This window comes from Giraffa tippelskirchi, chromosome 12 (genome assembly GCF_054371585.1).
Source record: "Giraffa tippelskirchi isolate mGirTip1 chromosome 12, T2T-mGirTip1v1.2.pri, whole genome shotgun sequence".
NCBI classification, from domain to species: domain Eukaryota; kingdom Metazoa; phylum Chordata; class Mammalia; order Artiodactyla; family Giraffidae; genus Giraffa; species Giraffa tippelskirchi.
The window spans coordinates 120,444,516-120,468,952 of record NC_137286.1 but is presented as its reverse complement, the minus strand read 5'-3'; the positions used below and the strand labels follow the sequence as shown (position 1 = coordinate 120,468,952).

The following is a 24,437-nucleotide window of genomic DNA, read 5'->3' as shown; positions in this document are numbered from 1 at the left end:
GAAACTAAATCTCTCATATGAAGAGATTTAGTGATCTTCTGTATATGGGAAGATGCAAGCATTCGGGCTTGGGCTTGCTGAAATTATTTCTTTCATGTGCATCTAGCTATCTGGGGCCAATCCTGCTTTTGTTATTGTTCACATATTAATCCCTTGTTTGCCATGAGAGATAGTGAATGTGACTGATGGCAGCCTCTCACATCCCCCCAGCTCCTCAGTGCTTCCCAGGGATGAAGTAGCTGATGGATTCCAAACAGCTGGCTTTGTTTCACCTGGACTCAGAAATTTTTATTTGGAAAAGCTTGTTTGCTGGTAGAGTGTAAAGCAGGAAACATATTATTTCACCGATAAATGTGCTTGTGCTTAGTCACTCAGTCCTGTCCAACTCTTTGTGACCCCACAGACTGTAACCTGCCAGGCTCCTCTGTCCTCGGTGTTCTCCAGGCAGAATACTGGAGTGGGTTGCCATTTCCTTCTCCAGAGGATCTTCCTGACCCAGGGATCAAACTCAGGTCTCCTGCATTGAAGGCAGTTTCTTTACCATCTGAGCCACCAGGGAGGTTTTATGTGTGTGTGTGTGTGTGTGTGTGTGTGTGTGTGTGTGTGTGTGTGTGTGTGTGAGAGAGAGAGAGAGAGTATAGACTCAATTCCTGGTCTAAGTTAAGTCTAAAGTCTTTTCCTCTCATCCTTCTTTTCCAATTTATATAAAAGATGGGTAAAAATATTGATCATCCTTGCTTCTTAGGATTGAGATCCATTTGCTATTGCAAGTTGTATCTCTGAGCTTATGAGAAACACGCTCTCTAGTCCAAACTCAAAGAACGGACTTTGAACGAGGTACAGAGGGAAGCGAGGCTTTAATGATGGTCTTGCAAGATCAGGTGTCTGGTTGGCAGCCACACCCAGAGTTGTTACAGGGAGCATCTTATCTGTAGCGCACAAGTCCCTCTCCCAGTTCCTCATTGGCTGAGTACTAAGGGGAGAACAATCTTCCCAGATGTCACCAAGGTATGATCCCTCCCTCTTTATGGACTGGCCCCTTTCTGACATCTTATTTCCTCCTTTCCTGCACACCTATTCCCATTCTTATGTCTTGAATTCACCAGTGGGATTTCACTGTGTGAAAATTATAGGCACCCACCCTCCCTTTGTTTGCCCAGGCCTTCTAGTTTTGTAACCCTTACAGCTACCAGCTATTGGCTATTGTGTCAGCAAGCTCTCACTCAAAGCTAGCTATTCTTGAAAATGGACCACTTTTTTTATTTCTTGCAAGCCCAGCAAGCATCATGGATAGTGTGGTTAATGTGGTTTTTTAGAGCAATGTTTGGCAGTCATTAAGCAAATGCACTGCTAAGTCAGAACAATAGGTACATTAATCCCCTGAATAAATGAGTATTAGAATCATTATCCCAGATGGAAACAAACTAACAGGATATTTACTGTATTTGGCTTAGAAAGAAGAAGCTGAAAATGAATTTTCACCTGGCAAGAAAAAGGGAGATTCCATCCGGTTTTCCTTCTCAACGTTCCAGTGTTTGGGGGAGATTGTGAAAAAGGCATGCTTGTAATAATCTGACTTTATTAGCCTTCCGAAAGAAGTTTAAGGTTAATCAGAAAGAATATTGTTTAGGATGAAACATTAATAATATATTCTGCCAGAAACAGATGCAAGGGAAGCCAGTAAGCCCAGTCAAAACTACGTATTTAATAGGCAAAACATCAAAACCCCGTCACAAGATGTACTCCACACATGAGTTTGCATTAGTGCTTGAGCCAGCGGAGCCCAGAAGGATCACCGTTGTTACTCTGTTGGCAGATGCTCCCAAAGAACTGGCCATGTTGTGTCTTGTCATCACAATGCTTCTTTCTGCTAAGTGGTTTAAAATGTTTGACAAGCACATCACAAAGCCATCCAAGGAAACGCTCCCCTTCCAGGGATTAAAGTCTTGAAGTAGACCATTAACACTGGCCTTTGTCAGTGACTCAGCCCACATTAGCAACAGAAAGCTTCTTACAGACAGAATGGGCTCTTAAGGAGGCTCTAAAGAGAACACTGAGTGCTTTGTTATTGCTCCTTCACGTGCTAATAATGGAGGTTTAGCAAAGGGAAAGGCGGGTTGTTCCTTGTCCTCAGAATGTTGTCTTTTTAAAAAAACATTTCCTATCTTTATCATATTAAGACAATGGTCTAATCAGATTGCAATGAGACTAAAAATTTGAGTCTTAATTAAATGGAAGGAAGTCATCTAACAAAATGGTCTTTTTCTCAAGTTTATACACCTACCAAAAAGTCTTTGGCCCAATTACTGCCAGAAAAAGAATAATCAAAAGCACAAGAAAAGGACTTTGGCTCCAGATGAATATTTCTCTGCATAATAGAGCAGTGACACAAGAATGGATTCTCAGATCGACACTCCTTTTCATTGAGAGTTTATTACCGTGGAGTAGCTCTTTCACTTGATTTGCAATTTCCTTTCTTGGAGTCTTATTTCAAATTAAAAATTAACCCTATCTCTCACCATTTGTTGGCTTCCCTGGTGGCTCAGACAGTAAAGTATCTGCCTGCAAGGCGGGAAACCTGGGTTCAATCCCTGGATGGGGAAGATCCTGAGAGAAGGGAATGGCTACCCACTCCAGTATTCTTGCCTGGAGAATTCCATGGACAGAGGAGCCTGGGAGGCATGGGGTCGTAAGGAGTCGGACATGGCTGGGCGACTAGCACTTTCACTGATCATTTGTTATGCTTTCAGATCTCTTTATTTTCTATTTTATTCTCTACCTCAAGTTCCAAAAACCATTGAAATTGGCAAAGAAACTTCAGTAGCTCATCTTGATCCTCAAAAATTCTTCCCCCTTGGGAGAAATATAAATGTGTCTAAGTTGGAACTAGCTATTTATCCTCCATATTCTTCCTTATCTTCAAATTATAGAAGCAAAGTAAAGTAGCATAGTTTTGCTTTCTCTAAATCACATGCTGTATTATTGTGCTTCATTCCAATCTGAAGGCATATTTCATAACCAAGAAAACAATGAAATAGTGGCCCCAACATCCAAACTATGGGAATGTTGGAAAGTTTAGTGCAAGACTTCTTAAATGACTCAGTGACACAATTATGACTTATAGATCATTTATTGAAAAAAGTCATTTAATGTAGGAAATGTATGTGTACTCACAAGCACATCATATATAGCTTACTATTGTTGTACACTCATTTTCTAGTCTTCTGATCTGTGTATGTGTGTGTGTGTGTGGTCAGTCGTGTCCAACTCTCTGTGACCCCATGGACTGCAGCCCACCGTGTTCTTCTGTCCATGGAACATTCTAGGCAAGAAAACTGGAGTGGGTTGCCATTTCCTATTCTGGGGGATCTTCCCAACCCAGGGATGTAACCTGTGTCTCCTGGGTCTCCTGCATTGGCAGGCAGATTCTTTACCACTGTGCCACCTGGGAAAGCCAAGAACCAACATCTTTGGAATTTTTAAATTTGGGTGTGCTAATTGGACCCATTCTATGCATAATTCCCATAAAGACTTATCCATGAATTTCAGAGTTATTTTTGAAATTCTTTAAGTTAAACTAGAACTTACCAGTACTTGCAAAGAGCAAACAATGCAGAATCACAAGTTTTATTTTGTTCCCAATATTTTACAACTATCTCACCAAACTTTAATTCAATATACTTTTTAAAATCCCTATTCTTTGCAGTGTCTTTTCAATATTTTAAAGCTATTTTCCATGGAAAAATCTCTTTCTTTTCCCATTTCATTCATTCAAATATTTAATAAGTTATCTAACTACAGTAACAAGTACACCTGGAATAAACAGTTTAAGAAACCTGCACAGCTTATTCTTGCTAGCTGACAATTCAGCTGGTGGGAGCAGAAGTGTTGGGTATACCAGAGAGTAGCATGTTCCTCATGAATGCCTAACATGCCATGAGCAATGGTCAGCCTGTTCACAGAGGTGATAGAGTGGCAGCTAAACCACAAAATCGTGTAAGTGGAAGTCAGTTAAGTGATCAGGACATTTTGAATGTATTATACAGGACATCAGGGAACTAACCAAAAGTGACTATTTTAGTTAAGACTGCTAATATAAAGTCATCGTTTCCTGAGAAGAATACTTAAAATGCCTTTCTGCTCCCACAGCATTCAGAAGAAATGAGTAAAATTACTCACTGAAATGAGTAAGAAAAGACAAAGCCACGGGACACTGACACTCAGGTTTGTATGGGAGACGAAGTCATAGCAGTCAGTAATCATTCCTGGTGTTGATAAATCTTCCAACAAGATGGATTTAGAATATATTGGAGAGGATAGGATGAATTGAGAACATAATGTGTGTATATATGTAGATATATACACACACACTACCACATAAAATAGATAACTAGCGAGAAGCTCCTATGAAACACAGGAAGCCCAGCCTGGCACTCTGTGAGGACCTAGAGGGGTGGGATAAGACAGGGGATGGAAGCTCATGAGGGAGGGAATATATCTATTCTTATGACTGATTCATGTTGTTGTCCAGCAGAAACCCACACAACACTGGTAAAGCAATTATCCTCCAATTTTGAAAAAAAGACTAAAATATTTAAAAATACTTAAAAAAAGATTTAAAAAATTAAAAAGACTAAAAAAATAAAAAAGAATGTGTTGGAGACAAGAAATCAATCATTCATAAGAATCAACTATCAAATACTTCTACTTACTTTAAGGGGGGCTTTGCACAACTGTGATACCAAAGAAAGGAAATAAGCAGCAATATATAAAAAGAGTTGTATGACATGACCCAGTGGGGTTTATCCCAGATATACAAGGTTGGCTTAAAATCTGAAAGTCATTTCGTGTAATATATCATATTAATATAGTAAGGGACAAAACCATATGCTCTTCTCAATAGACAACAGTAGCATTTTAAAAAGTCCAATTCCTATTCATGATAAAAAAAATTTTTTTAACTCTTAACAAATGAAAAGGAAATAGAAACAATCTTCCTCAACCTGAAAAAGAGCATCTGCAAAAAACCCAGAGCTATCACCAAACTTACTTGTAGAAGATAAATGTTTTGGCTAATATTGGAAACAAGACAAAAATGTGTAATATAATTCAGGTCTATTCAATACTGTACTGGATTTAAACCACAATAAACAAATGAGAAAAAATAAAGTATATATATCAGTGGTAAAGAATCTGCCTGCTAATGCAGGAGCCACTGAAGATGTAGGTTTGATCCCTGAGTTGGGAAGATCTCTGGAGTAGGAAATGGCAACCCATGCCAGTATTATTGCCTGGAAAATTCCATGGACAGAGGAGCTTGGCAGGATACAGTCCATGGGGTCACAAAGAGTCAGATATGACTGAGTGACTAAGCATCCACATGTATTGAAAAGAAATAAGTAAAACTGTCTTTATTTGAGGATGACACCATCCTGTATGTGATATATTATACATATATATATATATATATATATATACACACCCACACACAATATATGTAAAAACTATATATCCTAAATTGGTACAATTTACAAATTTAAGAAAGTCACAAGATCAACTTATACAAATCAATTGTATTTTTATTCACTCAGTTAAGTTCAGTCACTCAGTCATATCTGACTCTTTGCGACCCCATGGACTGCAGCACACCAGGCTTCCCTGTCCATTGCCAACTCCCAGAGCTTGCTCAAACTCATGTCCATCCAGTCAGTGATGCCATCCAACCATCTCATCCTCTGTCGTCCCTTTCTCCTCCTGCCTTCAATCTTTCCAAGCATCAGGGTCTTTTCCAACGAGTCAATTCTTCACATCAGGTGGCCAAAGTACTGGAGCTTCAGCTTCAGCATCCATCCTTTCAATGTATATTCAGGACTGATTTTATTCACAAGCAACAAATAATCAAAAGAAAAACTAGAAAGAAAACTTCATTGGCATGAGAATCAAAAAGAATAAAATATTTAGGAATAAATCTAATTGAAAACTGTAGGTGTTGTACACTAAACTACAAAATATTACTGAGAGAAAATTTTAAGAGGTTTAAATATAAAGATATTTTATGGTCATAAACTGAATGATTTAATATTGTTAAAATTTATAATTCTCTGCCAAATTTATCTATAGATCAATGTAATTTTGATCAAAATCTTAGCAGGAATTTTTTATAAATTGATAAGCTGATACTAAAATATATATGGCAATTAAAAGAACTCAGAATGCTCAAAACAACTTTGAAAAAAAAAGTTGGAGAAAATTGCAATTTGCCAATGTCAGAGGAACCCAGAATACTATAGTTCATGGGGTCACAAAGAGTTGGACATGACTTAACTACTGAACAACAACAACAAATTTCAAATCTTGCTACAAACCTAAGGTTTTACAGGCTGGGATTTATCAACCTAAGGATGGACATGCCAATCAATGGAACAGAACTGAAACTTCAGAAATAAATCCTTCTAGTTATGGTCAATTTGCTTTCAATAAAGATACCAACACAGTTCAATGAGGGAAAGGATAGTGTTTTCAACAAATCCTGCTGAGACAACAAGACAAACATATGTAAAAACAAGAAAAAGAAAAAAGCATTTAGATCCTTACTACACACCATACACAAAAATTAACTCAAAGCAGAACATATATGTAAGAACTAAAACAGTATAACTCCTAGAAAAATAGAAACTTTCTAGAAGAGAAAAATCTCATTATGGTGACTATTTTGCAATATACACAAATAGTGAATCATTATGTCTTATCCATGAAACTAATATGTTAGGTGCAAACTGTATCTGCCTAAAAGAATAAATAAAAACCTCTGTGATTTTGGGTTAGACAAAAATGTATTAAATGTGACACAAAAAACAAGATCCATTAAAAATTGATAAATTCAACTGTAAGTGAAAATTTTCTGCTCTTCAAATGACACTATTAAGAAAATGAAAAGAGAAACCACAGACTGGGAGAAAATATTTATAAATCATATATTGTATTAAGGAACTATGTTCAGAATACAAAAAGAACACATGATTCAACAATTAAAAGATAAACAGTTCAACTAAAGAGTGTGGACAATTTTTGAATGCATATTTCACCCCCCCCAAAAAATATATATATATACCAAAAGCTAATGAGTGTGCATACTAAGTCACTTCAGTTGTGTCCAGCTCTTAGCCACCCTATGGAATGTAGCCTGCCAGGCTCCTCTCTTCCTGGGATTCTCCAGGCAAGAATACTGGGATGGGTTGCCATGCCCTCTTCCAGGGGATCTTCCTGACCCAGGGATAGAAACTGAGTCGCTCATGTCTCCCGCATTGGGCAGGCGGGTTCTTTACCACTAGTGCTACATTTAAAAGAAACTTTCAACCTCATTAGCCTTTAGGGAAAGGTAAGTTGAAACCACAGTTAGACATAATTTTACACAAAATGGCTATAATAAAAAAGACAAAGCAAGTGGTAGTAAGGATGTGAAAAAATTTTAACCCTCATACACTCCTGGTGGGAACATAAGATGGTGCAGGCACCTGGGAAATTTATTTGACAGTTTCTTTAGAAATTAAACACAGACTTACTATTCAACCTAGAAGTTCTCAAGAGAAATGAGCACATATGTCCTCGTAAAACTTGTATGTTCATAGAAGCTTTATTCACAATATTCCCAAACTGTAAACAACCATTAAGTGATGAATAGATTAAAAAATGCAGGGAATGATATAGGGGATAAAAACAAACAACCTACTGCTACATGCTATAATATAGGAGAACTTCGAAACTATTAAGCTAGATAAAATAAGCTGAACACAAACAACTACATATTGCATGATTCAATTTATGTAGCTTTTGTAGGAAAATGCTTATCTAGAGAGACAGAAAGCTGGTTGATGTTTATCTGAACTAGGAATGTGGACAGAAATTAACTGCAAATGGACAAAAGAGAAATGTCTTATTTATACATCATACTGGTTGCTGCACAACCCTTTAAATTTATGAAAAACTACTGAATCCACTTACCATGGATTAATGTTATGGTGTAAATTATACCTCAATGAAGCTGGTTAAAAATAACTAACATTTACGGAGCACTTACTAAGTGCCAAGCACTGTGTTGATTACTTTGATTATCTTATTTGATCTTCCCCCAAACATTATGAATGTATAATGTTTGTGCAGTTAACTAATATGTACATTTATAAATTATACAAATATAAATTATGAAATTAATATATTTATGAATATAACTTAGAAATTATAAAAGAAATGCTAATTAAATGCACAAATATTATACATTCATAATGTTTGGGGGATGATTAAATAAGGTAATTTTTAATTAAATTTATTTATTTATTTATTTATTGAAATTATATTTATTTATTTTAAACATTTTTGATAAAATTAATGTTTTAGTATACTTTTAAGTTTCAGAAATTGTTACTTTATTTAACAGGGGCAATATTTAAGCAATGGAAGCCATGTACAAATATTCATCATTTTTCTATATTATATTCAAAGCCTGGTCTTTGTTATAGTTGGACTCTTTTTTTTTTTTAATTTATTTATTTTAGTTGGAGGCTAATTACTTTACAATATTGTAGTGGTTTTTGCCATACATTGATATGAATCAGCCATGGGTTTACATGTGTTCCCCATCCTGAACCCCCCTCCCACCTCCCTCCCCATCCCACCCCTCTGGGTCATCCCACTGCACCAGCCCTGAGCACCTGTCTCATGCATCAAACCTGGACTGGCGATCTGTTTCACATATGATAATGTACATGTTTCAATGCTATTCTCTCAGATCATCCCACCCTCGCCTTCTCCCACAGAGTCCAAAAGACTGTTTTATACATCTGTGTCTCTTTTTCTGTCTTGCGTATAGGATTATTGTTACCATCTTTCTAAATTCCATATATATGTGTTAGTATACTGTATTGGTGTTTTTCTTTCTGGCTTACTTCACTCTGTATAATGGGCTCCAGTTTCATCCACCTCATTAGAACTGATTCAAATGTATTCTTTTTAATGGCTGAGTAATATTCCATTGTGTGTATGTACCACAGCTTTCTTATCCATTTGTCTGTTGATGGACATCTAGGTTGCTCCCATGTCCTGGCTATTATAAACAGTGCTGCGATGAACATTGGGGTACACATGTCTCTTTCAATTCTGGTTTCCTCAGTGCATATGCTCAGCAGTGGGATTGCTGGGTCATATGGCAGTTCTATTCCCAGTTTTTTAAGGAATCTCCACACTGGTCTCCATGATTAAATAAGATAATTTTTAATTAAATTTATTTATTTTTGAGTGAAACAAAGGTGAATGTTTTTAATGATAAAATATACAGTTCATGAAGAAGCTAGACATAAACCATTAGACACCTAACAACAAAGAAACAAAAATACATAAAGAAAAAATCAGAAGAAATATAGGGAAAAGAAAAATACATATATAATCATGGTGAAACATATTAACATTTCACTGAGAATATTTTATCAAGTACAGAAAAAATAAGAACAGGAGCATCTTGAATGATGTCATTAATAATTTAAATTTAGTAGGTTTTTATTTATATCAATTTATATTAATCTTATATCCTACACAAATACATTTAAAATTTTGTATCTGATACCTTGTTATTAGATGTCCATAGGACATTTAGAAAAACAGGCAAAAAGATAAACATTACTAAATTTCAAAAAGTAGAATTTTTTGTGATTAGTTATACACACACACATATATTATTTTTGAAATTATTTTCCGTTATAGGTTGTTACAAGATATTGCTATAGTTCCCTGTGCTATATAGTAAGCCTTTGTTGCTTGTTGCCTGTCTATTTTTTTTTTTTTTTTTTTAGCCCTCATAGAAAAACTTTATTGGAAAGCAGGGAAAACTACCAAGATATGAATGAAGACAAAAATAAAAAAAGTTCAGATATAAAGTGTATGACCTTGGTTTAAGTGGAAATGGAACCCTTTGGTGGTTTGTAGTTAGTGACCTATATTTTCACTTTGTGGCACTGCTGCTGCTGCTAAGTCGTTTCAGTCGTGTCCGACTCTGTGCGACCCCATATACGGCAGCCCCACAGGCTCCTCCATCCCTGGGATTCTCCAGGCAAGAATACCGGAGTGGGTAGCCACTTCCTTCTCCAATGCATGCATGCATGCTAAGTCGCTTCAGTCGTGTCCAACTCTGTGCGACCCTATGGACAGCAGCCCACCAGGCTCCTCTGTCCACAGGATTCTCTAGGCAAGAATACTGGAGTGGGTTGCCATTTCCTTCTCTATATTTTTTTAAATTAGAAATCTAGCATTCCATTCATAGTAAGTCAAACAAGTGAAATCAAAATGTCATAATAGCCTCATTTTATGGATAAAGAAACTGAGTAAGACGGGGGTTAAATTATTTGCCCAGTAGCATATGGCAGGTAACTAGTGGAGCCAGGACCCAGGCGGACTAACTTCAAAGTCCCATTTCTAGAACATTGCATATGTACTGTCTCCCAATTAAATAGCCAGCCTGATTACTTCATTTGCCTTGCTTAGATTAATGAATTTGGAGAATTCTCTAAATTTTCCTATATTGTTAATAATACAAGGTTACCAATACCTTATATATTTAACTGTAATAAATTGCTGATGGTGGACTATTCATGACCTCAAAAATGGCAGTTTCATAAGGTTCAGTCTGGAGATAAAATAAATGAATAAATCAATAAACCAATAAATAAATTAATTTGTCCCAAAAAGTATTTAATGGGATCTTCAGAAACTTTAAAAAAAAAACATAAGTTATATTAGATTTAACTAGCTTTTGCTTTTCATACAATGATTGCAAATGGTCCAATCTATTGAAATCTATTACCCCCACAATTGCTGCTGATATAGCCTGCTATTTTTCATGCCTTGGCTATTTTCTCTTTTCAGATTTCTTCATTAATATTTCTGAAGAGATTTCCTTTACCCCTTTTTATCCTTTTCTACAGAAGCAGATGGGAGATTGCTAGCCAGGGGCAATAAAGACTACAACATTAAGAATCTTCATTTTCAATGACATACTATGATCACCATTGTTTCTTGAAAAAACTGGACTTGACTTTATAAGGATAAAGTTAAACATTTATTCCCTTAGTTCTGGATATTTTATTGTGAAATTCTAGATAAACGATAAGTAAACAAACCTCTGTTGTTTTGCTCCTCCACAGACACACCGAGAAATAGTTGCCAGTGTTCTATTATTGATAAACTGTTTACAATCTCCTCCAAAACAAATGAAAAGAAGGTAAGTTTTTCTCTCAAGCACCCTCATATTTTCAGGACAAGCTTTTCAGACTTCTTGTTTCTCATTCCCACAACACTTCCAAAAATACCTAGGTATATGCAAAGCAAAAAACCCACTTTAAGAATATGTCAACATTTTCTCTACTTGCATATTATCTATCATTTGTTCACCCCAGAAGTATATAACAGATAAAATGCAACATCGCTGTCCAATCAGAATGAGCACCCTACATGCGGCACCACTGACTCCCAGCTCAAGATGTAGAATCTTTTCTACAAGAGTCTATGTTTAGGTTTCCCTTCTTTGTGAAATCTAAGTTCACCCCCTTTATGTCCTGTGGAACAGTCAACAGCAACTTTATCATACATAGAATATTTATTGAAAGTATACTGTGTGATTATATCTCATTATGGATAACTGAGTGAAAAAAATGAATTATTCAATAAATTGTCCTCTGACCACTAACAAGTTGTTTTGGAGAAAATGAATTCCAGATTGATGACTTAGAGAAAAATGTTTAAGTATTTATTTTAAGAGAGAAAAAAATATAGGTGAATATTTATCTGATCTCTAGCATAGGAAAATATTTTAAGGTTAACAGTGATGAACAAAAGGTAAAGGAAAAGAGAAGTGCATTTGATAGCATCAGAATGTAAAACTTTGTATATAAAAAAATACTAAAGCAAGTAATAAACTGTAGGGAAAAAAATCAGTGTGAATGTTACAGAAGGTAAATGAGTTTACTTTGAAGAAGGAATCAATATGCATCCATAGGAAATGAGTTGAGAACTATACAGAAAAGTGGAAAAGGATAAACGTGTGGGAAAATTTTGGTACTGCCAATAGAAAGTATCAAAATATTTTAAAGTGTTAATACTCAGTGTTAGCAATAGTGCAATGAAATAGCATTTTTGTACAGTGCCAATGAGACTCTTTCTGAAAATAATTTAGCAACATGTATCAAGAACTTTCTATTCTTTAATTTTAGGTTTATTAAATAAGGAAATTATCTAAACTTCCCTCATATGGTTAAGATTAAAATTTGATATAGCTGTTTGATAGAATATTACATAGCCATTAAATTAACATATGAAGAGTGTTTTAAAATGTAGCCATGTTTATAATGTTATAATAATATCAAATCTAGGAGAGCAGATTCTACCTATCTTGAATAACAACCAGCATTCATACCAATGAGACTTCCCAGGTGGCTCTATGGTAAAGAATCCGCCTGTCAGTGCAGAAGATGCAAGACACGCAGGTTCAATCCCTGGGTTAGAAGATCTCCTGGAGTTGGAATGGCAGCCCACTCCAGTATTCTTGCCTGGAGAATCTCACGGATAGAGGAGTCTGGTGGGCCACAGTCCATGGGATTGCAAAGAATCGGACACGACTGAGTCCCATGCCCCCTGCGCGCGCGCGCACAAACACACACACACACACACACACACACACACACACTCATACCAACATGTTGCTGCATTAGTGGACTCCAGTTACAAATGACAGAAGCCCAGTTGAAATCAGACATGCTATCAGGAGAATTTCATGGCACAGCTTGGTCAACACAGTGGCTGGAACCAGAGACCAAAGTGTGTCAGAATACTCTGCCCCACCATCTCTATGGTTTTGAGGTCACCTTCATCTACTCAGATTGACTCTTTCTACACAGCAGGGAATGCAGTGTTCTTGGGGTTGCAGGTCTCACAGCTTTGCCTGCAGGGAATCACTGGCTCAGTTGAAGATTCTGTTTCACCCCCTGGACTAATCTCTGTGGCAAACAGACTGGTTTCTGTGATTAGCAAACACAGCTTGAAAAACGTAAAGCAGGGTCCACAAAAAATAATAAGGGCTCTGGGCAAATAAAATGTGTGTGTTGCAAATGGAAATCTCTTTAAACAGGAAAATTTTAGAAATCAGTATTTTTGACAGTCTTCAATAAATTAAAGACAACAACATATGCAAAAAAATGAAACATACCAGTATGCTTTTTTAAGCTCTGTATTAAAATTCAAGTCCAGGGGTGAAAAATGACAAATCCTTAAAGCAGACACTATTTCATTCAGTCGTCTCACAAAAAATGGGTGATAGTATTATTATTTCTAGTTTATTGTGTTGGTGAGCAAATTGAGTTTGAGTTTACTAAATCAGTGGCCATTCCAGAGGAGATGAGTAGTCAGGAAGCTTAATTCCAGAGCCTGTAGTTCAAACACTTTAATATAAATACAACAAAAATTGAAGGATGAAGAGGAAGAAATTGAAAATAACTGAACTTTGTAAGAGAGCGCTTCTATCTTGGCATCTAAACTTCTTTGCATACTATAGTTCTTCTGGATGTAAACTAGTGTCCAGATGTCAGTACAACTGATTGGTTCACGTTTGTCCTTTGACTATTTTTTAAAATGATATTTTATTGGATATCCTCTTTCTTGCTGCTGCTGCTGAGTTGCTTCAGTGGTGTCCAACTCTGTGAGACCCTGTGGACTTCAGCCTGTCAGGCTCCTCTGTCCATGGGATTCTCTAGGCAACAGTACTAAAGTGTGTTGCCATGCCCTCCTCCAGGGGATCTTTCCCACCTAGGGATCGAACACAGGTGTCCTGCATTGCAGGCAGATTCTTTATCACTGAGCCCACCAGGAAAGCCCATCCTGTTCCTTAGTTGTCCTCAACTGGGATGGCTATACAAGTTTGTGCTTAATGGAAAGAAAGAAACCAATCCTATAGACAAATCTGAATGGCTTCAGATACCAAATCTCAATGCAAACTGTTAATCTAGTATGTACAAACTGAAATGAAACAGTAACTTCCTAGGATGGTGCCTAGAGAGTGTTCCTACTATTGTCATGATTTGGTTTTTCCTTGACTAAGAATCGGCTTTGCGGCTTTCACTTTATTTAAGCCAGCATCCCTCCACTTAGGCCTTAGGAGCAGAAAAGCAAGGCAGACAGCGTCTGATTTTCCTCTTTCTTGTATCTCCACATAGGATGTATTCGCTAAATATTTATTATACAAATAAATACTGTGCTGGCAGTGTAAAGATGAATAAAACCATAGTACCCATGCATTGTTTTAAATTACTATCGGGCACAAATACTGATTGTGATGCTAACTTGGTAGAAGCAGTAACAGAGTGTCTTGGAAGCATAGTTTGGTCCTATGGGCCTGGGTATAAAAAGATCAGAAAAGACTCCTGGAGTAGTTGAAGCATTAGCTGAGTCTTAAAGAAACGGTCAGATTTAGGAAAACGATAAGGGAGACACAGGCAGCAACACAGAGTATATCCACAACAGGGATTAATATTTTTCAGCGTGCCAGGGACAAAGATTTCATATACATTCGCTTAGGGAGGTGGTGCCCATTTCACCTGCTAGTGGCTGGTGTCCATCTGGTTCACCCCTCTGATCTCCAACCCACTCCTGCCCCACCACGACAGTCTCTGCAAGTTGTAAGTAACAGCAAAGAAACTGCTGAGGTTGATGAGATTTAGCATGAAAATTAAACTCACACAAAGCAAGCAAGGCCACTGACCTGGAAGGCGCCTTTCTTCTGTGTGTACTCTTCCTCCACGTTGCCTATAGAAGACAGGTTTCCTTTGGATCACAGAATCCTGGAGCGACCAAGAAAAAGAGATTCTTTTGTTTTCATTCAAAACAGTTCAGGTAAACCAGCCCCAGGCTGCAAACCTCCAAGTCATAAATAATTGCTGCGGGTGTGCAATGAAATTCTATTGCCTGGGGCGGTCGCTAATGTCAGAACAAGGGGGAGACCAGCTTTTGCAAAAGTGTGATGATAAACTTGACTAAGACGCCAGAAAGTTTGTTGTGGGTACCTCCCTGAGAGAAGAGGATTAGCCTAGGAAAAAGGGCAAGGGCTTTGGGTCAGACACAAGTGGATTGAATCCTGCCTCTTCTGCAAATAATTATGCGGCCTTGAACACCCCACTGCCTTCAACTTCCAGTCCATATCTACAAAATGGGAATAAGAAAACTTCCTGTGAAATGTTGTTCTGAAATTTAATAAAAATATGTTTAATCCTCCAACACAGAGAAGGTATTTAATTGGTAACCGTTCTCATCATTGTGGGCTTCCCCAGCAGTTCAGTGGTAGAGAATCTGCCTGCAATGCAAGAGATGCAAGAGACACAGGTTCAATCCCTGTGTCAGAAGACCCCCTGGGGGAGGGCACAGCAACCTACTCCAGCATTCGTGCCTGGAAAATCCTATGGACAGAGGAGCCTGGTCGGTTACAGTCCATGGGGTCATAAAGAGTCAGACACAACTGAACAACTAACACATTTCTTAATAGTATGCTCAAGCAATGAATTCACATCTAAATCCAAGGTAAATAGTATGCTCAAGCTTCCCCGATGGCTCAGATGTTAAAGAGTCTGCCTGCAATGCAGGAGACCCTGGTTCAATCCCTAGGCAGGGAAGATTCTCTGGAGAAGTAAATGGCAACCCACTCCAGTATTCTTGCCTGGAGAATCCCATGGACAGAGGAACCTAGCGGGCTACAGTCCATAGGGTTGCTAAGAGTCTCACATGACTGAAGTGACTTAGCATGCACACACGTTGTCATCACTGTATCACCATCCCAACTCTAGCTGTTCAATACAGTAGCTTTAAAGAGGAAGGTTACAGCCCCAGAACCTTCCCTGAGCACTTTCCTGAAACTTCCCTGAGCGTACTCAGATTCATTGTCCTAGGCCAGACCTATGTCCCCTTGCTAACTGTAAATTAATAAAACACCCAGCTAGATCTTATAGAATATTCTGTCATATTCATGCATAATCCATCCTCTGCTCTTAAACGCTGATACTCAGAACACTTACCTCACTTGTTTGATTAGATGTGACATTCTCTTCTTGGGAAAAACTCTTCTGGCCTGGTCAAAGCTGGTCATGGCTACTCAAAGCTTTAGCCATGATACCAACTTACAAGGCTGACAGAAATTCAGTTTATTGGGAGAAAATTTCTAAAATAATGATAAAAATTAAACAAAATAGAGGCTATTGCCCTCAAAAGTTGATCTTTAAATATTTTGTTTGGTTCTTTGTTTGCTTTTTCGGTTCACTGAATACAGAATTATGAGTCAAAGCACCTTCAAGGAAAAAATGCATTAACAAGAATCCTGGGCACACTTTGGATTATACACTAAAACAGAACTTAGGTCCTTTTATGGAAAAGTAGCTTCAATATTTACTTCAGTCTATCTTTTGCTCATGAAATATTTCCATGTTTCTAACATACCATGTGCTAAGGAATATATATTTATCTTTGGTTGATATTTTCTGTAACCTGATACATCTCATGGAATTTCTTCCTACATCATTGAGTATTTCTATAAACAGATCTTAAAACTGTAAAATAAATGTTTGAGGTTTTTTCCTGCTCTATTATATATCCAGAAAAATTAAAACTATTTGTATTTCAATCAATTAGAAATAATTTGGGAAAGGAGAAAAAACATAATATATTTACATCATAAATATTTATGTAATATAAACAAAGGAAGAGTTTATCCATTTTAGATTGTAGTATAGCAAATTAGATAGTTCAGATTAAAAATCCATGTTTTAGGTCTATAGGAGTCAGCCTGTCTACACCAATGCAATCAGGCAGTTAATTGTCATATCTGGCTATCTCTTTGTATATTGAAAGCAATCTAAACATTGTGCTTCATAATTTAAACTTTCACTGTTAGTGTAAGATACAAGCCTTGTTCTTAGCATAAAATAGTCTTTCTTGGCAAAGCAAAAGATTTCTAATGATTACATTAACATTTCTCTTGTCCTTGGTAGCATTCCATCTTGCTATGGACGGTGGTTGAGGGCTAGTTGTTTTTCTAGGTTTCATACTTTCCTGCCTCACTGGAGAGTTGCTGCTGGCAGGGTGACTATATTCCCTAATCTTCTCCCCCTTTCACCTACATATAGACATGTGACTGACTTGCCCTGTAGAATGGGAGCAGCTGTGATAATGCCACCTCCTTGCTGTGATGGGAAGCCACAGGTTGAAGACGGCAGACAGAGCCCCCATCCACTTGGACAGTGTTTAAGTGAATGGGGCAAAGCACTTCAACTCCCCACCAGGAACATCTGTACTGGAGTGTTGTATAAACAAAAAAAGTGTAGTTGTCCTGTTATGTGACTAGCATCTGGGGGGTTTTGGCTTAAAGTGGTTAGCGTCACCATAATGAATACATGGTAGATATGTTAAAAATTATTCAAAATATCTGTGAAACAAATCTGTCACACAATATCCTTACTATAGAAGTCAATGCAGATGGGGAATTTGGATTACTACCAAAGTTACAGAACAATGTCAAACAGACCATCTGGGTAGAGCTTCATTTTGTTTTATGTCTTCATAGATCCATCATGATATAGATTCTAGCCCAGTGTATAGTGGGTTCAGAGTTAAATTTGCTCAGGTGACCTAACATTAGCCAAGTTCATAAGAAATAAATTTGTAAAGCCTGATGCCAATACATTCATTTATTATAACACCTGTACTGGTCTGAGTACACAGGGTAATTCTGAGAAACATATTTACCAATCCTACCTTTTGAGTTATTTATTTTTTTTTTTTGCCCTAAATTCTATGAAGACCACAATCCTGTTAACATAATTATTTTAAATAACCAACCTACAGTACAAATGAGTAGATCAATGTTACATCGTAATCTCCCTGCAAATATATCTGACTCACTTAGTAGATAGAGACTGGAAGGGATTTATTTCAAAACCATTTTTAAGATGGTGCTAAGTCACCTCAGTCATGTCCAACTCTTTGCAACCCTATGGACTATAGCCCTCCAGGCTCTTCTGTCCATGGGAATTCTCCTGGTAAGAATACTGGAGAGGGTTTTCATGCCCTTCTCCAGGGGATCTTCTCGACCCAGGGATGAAACCTGCATCTCTTACTTCTCCTGCATTGACTGGCAGATTCTCTCCACTAGCACCGCTTAGGAAGCCCTTTTAATGGTGGATTGCTCTTCCAGATGAGGTAAAGAATCCACCTGCCAATGCAGGAGATGAAGAAGACTTGGGTTCGATCCTTGGGTCAGAAGACCCCCCGGGAGAGGAGGAAATGGCAACCCACTCCAGTATCCTTGGCTGGAAAATTCCATGGACGGAGGAACCTGGCAGGCTCCTGGCAGGCTCCGTGTGGTCAGAGTCAGACACAATAAAGCATGCAAACATGCTCTACAAATGACTATAGAAATCTGCTTTATGTGGATATTTATTAGTTTTACTCTAAATGATTGAAATTTCCTTCATTTGAGGGACCATATTATACTGAAAAAACATAATATGGGTCATAAGATCATAAAACACAAGAAGTAGGAGTTAAAAAAGAGGATTGAATAATTCAGTTCAGTTCAGTTCAGTTCAGTCGCTCAGTCGTGTCCAACTCTTTGCGACCCCATGAATCTCAGCACGCCAGGCCTCCCTGTCCATCACCAACTCCCGGAGTTTACCCAAACCCATGTCCATCGAGTCAGTGATGCCATCCAACCATCTCATCCTCTGTCATCCCCTTCTCCTCCTGCCCCCAATCCTTCCCAGCATTAGGGTCTTTTCCAATGAGTCAACTCTTCACATGAGGTGGCCAAAGTATTGAATAATTAGATAATGAGAAATCGAAAGAGCCCTGAAGAGAGATGTAGACATCAAAGTGAAAAGATGTTTCCCATGACATCAGTACCCAGATTGGTGGCCCAAAGAAAACCAAAGTGATTGGATTATTTATAGAATCACTGTGCTTATGTCCATGCTCTGTAAATACATTACTACATCATCCCACATGTCTGAAGTAAATGAAACTGGTCAGTGTATTCAAAGAACACCTGGCGCATATGTTCTTCCTTCCTGAGTCAAAATTCAAACCAAAAATGCCCCATCAAATAGTAACATTTACTGAGTCAGGCAATTAGAAGGCCAAATGTAAGAGGTCATATTTTGCAGGATAAGAAAAAGAGAAACCTTAATATGAAAAAAAATTTTAATATTTAATGTGGATCATGCCAACAGAATAGAGCATGTCTATTGAGGAGTTCTAAATGTGCTTGAGCCCACTACAACATCAGAAATATCCTATTACAAATCAAAGGTCATAGACTGTGAAATGTCCTTTAAAATCTGTGCTTTCCAGAAAATTTTGTACGAGGACTCTCTTCTAGTAAACCCTGCCATAAAACACCTTTTCTATCAACGCCCTTCATTGTGTTAGTCTGGTCTACCAGGGAAGATGTATGCTTCACAAGCAAGAACTGAATTTTTTTTCCTTCCTTTGTCTTTTTACCCAAGAGAATTCCATGGACTGTATAGTCCATGGGGTTGCAAAGAGTGGGACACAACTGAGCAACTTTCACTTTTACCCAGAATGGAGACAAGGAAGACAATCTACTGGAATGAAGAAATTAAAATGTTAGAACTCTTATTAACTTAATCTCATTCTACTTTGTAAATGTTTAAAATATACCATATTATTTTATTTATAAAACACCGATTTGGGAATACATACACAAAACTTTTTAATTAATAGTGATGTAGGAGTAAACATTTATAGATCACTACCTTACGGACATCAGCATAAAAAATTATTAAAATAATGTGCTGACTGGGCTGTTGCCATGCCGGTGGTATAGCTGCAGAGAAAATGAAATGGATGCCCTTGAGATTGAATTCATTCTTTCATTCAGCAATTATGTATTGGGTATCTACTGTATGCCAGAGGCTGTGTGTGGCAACAGTCACCAGAGGAATGATTGTGTTGTTGAAAATAGAGTGAAGTGACAGTAAATCCATGACCATTTTCCCAACTGGAATTGTCCTTCCCTCTTCTAAAAAGGGCTCTGATCCCTTCTCTCCAGGTAAGGACCTCCCTAGAGGAACCACCATTAGTGTATGGCTGAGAAACTATGATTTACACTGGGGTCACTTAGTGAATATTGACATACTGTGGGATTGCCAACACAGAATATAAAAAGATAATTCAATGATTCCAATATTGCTCAGGGTTGTGAAGTGCATATACTTTTCAATTATAGGGCCCAGGATCCCAAGAGAATAAATGGAATCCATATACAGTTGCCATGAGTAGCAAAGAATAATTTCTCACTACATCCTAACAACTGCCCTAACAGATACCTGGAGAGGCTTGCATGCTGCCTTCACATGAAACATGTAATTAAATATATACAAGCAAATACATAGAACAGATTGTGATACAAGACCAAAATTAGAATGATCCCTGAGTTTAATGTACATGAAGTGATACGTTGTAATTGACAAGTTACACACATAAGGCAGCCACATGATTTGGAATAATGTGCTCCACAAGAAGGAAATGTCTGACGCACATTTGTTTTTTCTTTTCTATTTTTTTTCCTTCTTAAAGAACATTTACGCGGCTTGCTTAGTCATGTGATTTTCTGTCTTGCAGACATCTGGCTGAGTATGTCATGATGCTGTAATGCGTGTTGTGTCTCTCAAAGCAACACTTCTCCAAATTCAACTCCTGTTTAAACAAAACTCACTTTTTCTTTCCATATTAAAATTAAGATTAAAAAAATAGCTTCAATGGCCCTAGCATTTCCTAGGTCTATAAGAAAGGAGCTTTAGCAATATTTGATTCATCTTCAAAAGAACCACAGTCCTCAAGAGAAATCTATTTATGTAGAGATCACAATGATAAAACATGTGGTTGGCTTGATTACCTTAGTAGATGAAAAAGTAGGAATCAGTCAGTCAACCAGCTGACTTTTACTCCCCTCACTCAGACATCTAATGGAAGAGGACTCAAGGCAAAAGATTATTGCCTTTTTTGGCCACAGAATCTGCCAGAAACAGTTTCTGCTCTGAAGCACTAGGAAGAGAGAGTTTTGAATGTCACTGGCTTTCCTCCATAATTCTTGATTCAGTATGTCTGCCAGCAATTTTCAATAAATTCTTCATTGTCCAAAATTATTCTGATTCCTGAAAATAGGACTCAATCTGATTTAGATTCCTGTGTTAATAATCAAAGATATCATAATAATATTATGTGAAGAATTAAGAATTATCAAATGTAAAAGAATGTATTAGTAAAAATATAAACATGCTTTTCAAAATGATAAACATACCTTTTAACATACCCCAATGTATGTGTGTATGTAAAAGATAAAACATATGTGATGAAAATATGATATAGACTATACTCAAAGTTATTTAGTCTTAAACTCTCAGACTCACAAACAGAAAAGACTCTAGTAGTCTAGCAACATAGTTTTGAAGAAAGGAAAAGTGGAAGCAAGCCAACCTAGGAACTGATTAAGTATTCAGCAGAGAATTTTCTGTGGTTCTGTCAAAAAGCTCTGTCAGTGCATTTAACTATGTGGACAAAAGGTTGTTGAAAACACACAAAGGATTTTTTTTTTCCAATTCAAATGCTATAGATGAAATGATATTCACATAGCAGCACACCAAATCTTCAAAGCTTAATAAAAGCCACATCTATTCATTTTATGACTTGAACTTGCAAGTGAAGTAACAAACTAATAATATAAAGCAAACATAAAAAAGTATCTTTAGGAATGGAATTCTTATTTTTTAACATATTTACTTCAAGGCATACATTCAAGAACAGGACAAGTGCTGGGGCAGACACAAAGCAGAGATGTGAGAAAGTTATTTCACCCTGATGTAAGAATAGCATCATTTGTATTCGGCCTCAAAAGTCTCATTATGTGAAAAGTGGGCCCACTTTTGTCTTGGAATATTTGTAAAGAGAAATCACCAGTTTAGCAGAACAGTCTGAAGACTTACATTCAAAGCAGTCACATATTCAAATTTGGATTAAGCCTGAGAAGTAAGCAAAATGACTCCATATATTTTAATGGCTCTTTGATTAAAAATTTCTTTACTTTCATAAGTCAATAGGTATAATACTTTCAGTCAGTACTAACTCAACAATAGAGAAAAAAGCAACAGGTCAGATTGCATTTATGAGGACATGAGAATTCTGTGCTCTTCTTCCTGCTAAGATTCTGTATTCATGTGTGTGTGTGCTAAGTCAGTTGTGTCCAACTCTGTGTGACCCCATGGGCTGTAGTCCACCAAGCTCCTCTGCCCATTGGATTCTCCCAGCAAGAATACTGGAGTGGTTGCCATGCCCTCCTCCAGGAGATCTCCCCAACCCAGTGATCAAACCCATGTCTGTTATGTCTCCTGCATTTGCAGGTAAGTTCTTTACCACTAGTGCCACCTGGGAGGTGCTCTGTACCCTGTAGTCAAATCATAAAAGGTTCTGATTAGAAAGATCTTGGAAACATTTCAGAGAGAATTGCTCAAACTATGCTGTACAGACTCCTCAGTCCCATGGGGGCCAACAGGAGAGGAATGAGGTGATGCGGGGGCAGGAGGACCAGAGATGCTCTGCTTTTCTATTTAGAACTACTTTACTAGGCTTCACTGGTGGCTCAGACGGTAAGGAATCTGCCTGCAATGCAGGATGCCCGTATTTGATCCCTGGGTTAGGAAGATCCCCTGGAGAAGTATTCTTGCCTGGAGAATCCCATCAACAGAGGAGCCTGGCGGGCTACAGTCCATGAGGTAGAAAATAGTTGGACATGATTAAGCAAATAACACACATGTAATAAGACATTAACAAAAAAAGGGGAGTGTTCTAATTTTTTTTTTAATGAAACCTTTCCTCATTTCATAGAGACTAGAACAGAAACTTAGAGGACATACTTTCTTAAGTTCACAAAGCTAGGTAGAGACATAACCAAAGTGTGGATGTCTTTCCTTTGTCCAAGCTCACCTAGTGAATAAGGTATGTAATAAAGAGGCCACTTCTTTTAACATCTTTAAGACTTAGAAAAATCAGTCAATAGACTTAGGAGATTAGGAGAGGCCATCCTATCCAATCTCCCAGCCAGCACAGACATCCTTTCCGTAGTACCTATGACAGATGGTTATTCAGCCCATGTGTGGGTCTCTCCAGAGACAGGGCGATGGCTATTTCATGAGACAGTACATTCTAGAGTGGGGGCACTTCTAAACTAAAAGTGTTTTCAGGAGCTGGGAAAAAACTCTACTACTTGGAACTTTGGACTTAAACCCAATTTATGAGCAAAGCAAAGGGATAAGCAATTCAAAATCATTGCAAATGTGAGTTTTAGTGTCTGTATCGAACACATCTAGGCAGAATGTATTTCTTCTGCACTCTCATAAAGTTCAATATATCAGTAAGGAAAACTTTGAGCAGCAAATCACAGAAAACTTGACAAACAGTGGCATAAACCATAAACATAATTTTTCATTTTCTTATTAAGTGATTTGGAGATAAGCAGTACTAGGATAGATTCAGTTGTTCATCAATATTATTAAGGACTCAGGCTCCTTTGCTCTGCCATTTTCATGTTCTCAGCATTTGTCTCTTTCCGTCTTGTTAGTAATGCTGTTTCATTTGAAGGACAACTGGCTTAACAAAAAGGGGAAGCACAAAGAAGAAACGTTTTTTAGAGTGTCTCAAAATATTGTACAGATAAAAGGGTTCTCTGGCTTATGAAATTACATATTGGATTCCTTTGACAGGAAATTTCACTCCTTTCAGAGGAAATAAAATAATCCAGCTAGGTTGCTCAATTACAGTAGCATTATATTGAATCATTCTGCTTACCTTTTTCTCTGATTATAAATACCTCTGTTATAATAAAGCTTTCCATGAAGATTTTCCTGTAGGGGAAGAAGACCATTAGTGGGCCAGAAGACTACATTCCAATGTGGTTAAGTAAATAAATAAATGGCAGAAACTTTGAAGCTGTATGAACCTCAATTCATATCTGGACTTGGCCATTTATGAGTTGTGTGAACATAGATGGTTTATTCAATATTTTTGAACTTCAATTTCTTCATCAATAAAATAGGCGCATCCATAAATAAGAGAGACTACGTAAAAGTTCAAACAAATAGAAGGAAGGTACTGATTGGTTTCAGGAAGAAGGAAAAAAGGAAGGAAGTTCAGAAAGAGGCAGAAAGGGAAGAAGGAAGAAAGGAAGTTATTTTTCCATTATTTAGTTGATGTTCTGACTTATATATATATAAGTGCCATGGGAGATTAGTCAGCATAAGTCAGTCAAAAGTAACCCCTGAAATCAAGAAAGTTTTTGTTTGGGATCTAAG

General features: G+C 37.4%; 1 long non-coding RNA gene across 2 annotated transcripts in view; it reads left to right on the top strand.

Annotated features, from left to right (window-relative positions):
* Positions 1-24,437, top strand: part of LOC145529493 (uncharacterized) — a 43,422-nt gene that overhangs the window by 3,255 nt on the left and 15,730 nt on the right. For both annotated transcript variants that reach the window (XR_014071284.1, XR_014071283.1), the window contains exons 2-3: positions 4,150-4,224; positions 11,190-11,266. This is a non-coding gene — a long non-coding RNA (uncharacterized LOC145529493). The remainder of the gene's footprint in view (positions 1-4,149; positions 4,225-11,189; positions 11,267-24,437) is intronic.